The 2,717-nt window shown below is 51.8% G+C and overlaps 1 non-coding gene across 1 annotated transcript; it reads left to right on the top strand.

Moving 5' to 3' along the window:
- Positions 1–1,428: 1,428 nt before the first annotated feature.
- Positions 1,429–1,503, top strand: Trnaa-cgc (transfer RNA alanine (anticodon CGC)). Its single transcript has one exon. It is a non-coding gene; the product is annotated as a tRNA-Ala (tRNA).
- Positions 1,504–2,717: the final 1,214 nt, after the last annotated feature.

Below are 2,717 nucleotides of genomic sequence, written 5' to 3'. Positions count from 1 at the left end.
ATTTGAATTTCACATAAACAAGAAATGGTTTTTAATATAAGTATGTCCACATAATACTTGGGACCTATTTATATTGAAAATTATTTATTTAAGTTAAATTAAACTGGGAAGCCTGCCTTTCCTGAGGCCACCCTAATCCATGAGTCTGTTAGCATATGATAGCTTGGCAGCCCCTGGGAAAGGTGATGAGGAGAGGGCTTGGGGGGGCCTGGAAATGGAACTAGCCTGAGAGGCCAGTTAGTCTCGAGCTCCCATTTCACAGACCAAAGAATGAAAGGGTGTGCCCCAGTCCACACCGTGGGTGTCGGGGGAGGCTGGAACTCAGGCCCCTATTCCCACCCTGCTCCCTCCTGTGCCAGCAACCCTGTGCCCCGGGCTGACAGAGTGAGCGGCTCAGGTTCCCACTCCCCTGCCCCTGACCTGCCCTTGGCTGGCTTCAGAGGGGGGTCTGATGACGAAATGTGATCCTGCCATAAAATCTATACCAAACCAACTCTTCTCACAGCCCACCCGGCCGCCTCAAAGGGGGGTGCCTAATCCTCATTTATGGAGCTGAGCAGCTGGGCCTGGTCTGAGACTTTGAACGTGAGCTTGGGGTACCCTAGGTCAGCCCAGCCTTGGCCAGAGGAACCTGAGAATGAGCACATTTAGGGAAGCCAAGCAAGCCGAGGAGCCAGCCCGTCACGGGCCACCCAGCCCAGGAGCCGGGTCAGGGAGGGAGCACAAAGTCCGGTGGGCTGGAGATGGAGGCCCAGCCACGCTTCTTTGAGAGCACGCCTGGACCTTCTTCCAGCTGCCCAGGAGAGACAGCCAAGGGCTGGGAACAGAGGGCACACGGTGCTCTTGGGAAGAAGGCTTAAGTGCGCTTAGTTAGAAGACTCTGGAAGTAGTTCAGGCAGAGGCTTCCTGTTCTGCTTCAACCGGGTGAAGGGCAGAGGAGAGAAGCCAGAGCAGGGAGGTGCAGTGGTTGGGGAGTAGGGGAGGGGCCTGTGGGGCAGTCCGCAGAGATGCCAGCAGGCAGATGGGATCCTGGGATCAGAGAAGAGAGCCAAGATGGAGATGTGGAGATGAGCATCATCAGCCTATGCCCTTTGGGCCACCATGTCTGAGGGGAGAGGAGAAGAGGACCCAGGAGTGAGTCCTAAGGAGTGTCTACACTTAGAATTGAGCAGGAGCAGAAAACCCCAGCGGAGATTGAGAAGGCAGGCCACAGAGTTAAGAGGAAACAGGGAAGGGTGAGGTGGGGAGCCAAGAAAGCAGTGTGTCCTGAGCCTCACAGGACCAGTGGCAAGGCCGCGCCTGGGGTCAGTTGCTCCCCGCCTCATGCGCAGTGGTCCAGGCTGCACAGCTGTGCCAGGGAATGGGCAGGGAGGACACATAGGTACTGAGTGTAGACAACTCTCTAAAGAAAGTTGGTTGTGAAGAGATTGGGGGGTTGTAGCTCAGTGGTAGAGCGCTTGCCTCGCATGCGTGAGGCCCTGGGTTCAATCCCCAGCACCACATAAAAATAAATATGTTGTGTCCATCTACAACTAAAGAAATTTTTAAAAAATTAATAAATTTTTTAAAAAAGAAGATTGTGGTAGCTGAAGGGGAGCATGGGCTTGAGCGAGAGATGCTCACGGAGTCTAACACTGATGGGCAGGAGACTGGAGGGCCGGCAGGTGGAAGAGCATCTTCCGTAGCCCACAGTTGCACCCGCATTTCCTTCCAGCTCTGGGACACCTGCACTCAGACACATACCTGAGCAAACCTGTCATCACATACACCCACCTTCACCTGTGGGACACACTCTGATCCGATCTCTCCTATTTTACTTTTTGAAACTGATGGCCACCGTACCCCAGACTGAATGTGTGAGCTAAAGTGTTCACAGTGGGTCTTTGAAACACCTCCCAGTTGGAAGTAGGGGATCTGGACAGAGAGGAGAGTGGGTTTGGTGAGCTCTCTGGAGTGCACCCTGAGGGAGAGCTGGCTTCCTATCAGGGGAGGGATCCCCTTGGTCATCAGAGTAGGAAGGAAGAAGGTCCGAGTTCCAGCTGTGGCTTGTTGGCAGGAACAGCTGTCCTTGAGGAAAGGTAAGGGCGTGTTTGGAACCCAGTCAGCTGCCCCAGCTCCCATTCCACAGATGCTAGAGAGAGTGTGGGGAGTGGGAACTCTGTATTCAAGTATGTGGGCACAAAAGTGCACACAGACACATCACTGTGTCTTGGGCAGATATAAATGCACAAGTCTTCATCTGAACCCATACAGTTGCATGTCCATATGGCACACACAAATATTTTCATATTCATACATTTTAAACATATATGCTTGTAGGTACACATCTTTAGTCATATTCCGAGGTACAGCCATTCTTTTAATGTATACGAGCATGTGAACAAGTAAGCCTACACCCCCCACCAAAGAATCAAACCTAAAAGTGCTGTTGAGTTGCATAACATATAAACATTTATGTTTTCCCTGCTCCACATCATCCACATTTCTGTCTCCGTGCCTTTGCCAGTGATCACTGCTCTCGTGTGCCCCAGGCCTTTTGCACAGTTTGTTCCCTCTCCTGGAATGTCTTTCTCCTGCTGTCTTTGCCCCCTTCATCTTTCAGTCAAGAGACTTATGTCTTCCTTCCTTTGAGATCCCTTCCTGTAGCACCCACTCAGCACCCTCTTCCTTTCTCTTCCATGACACTCAACCTATTCTTTTAATTGCTTGCTTGTTCT

This window comes from Callospermophilus lateralis, chromosome 7, assembly GCF_048772815.1.
Source record: "Callospermophilus lateralis isolate mCalLat2 chromosome 7, mCalLat2.hap1, whole genome shotgun sequence".
Classification (NCBI taxonomy): domain Eukaryota; kingdom Metazoa; phylum Chordata; class Mammalia; order Rodentia; family Sciuridae; genus Callospermophilus; species Callospermophilus lateralis.
The sequence above is the reverse complement of the archived record's forward strand: the minus strand, read 5'-3'. Positions and strand labels throughout refer to the sequence as shown.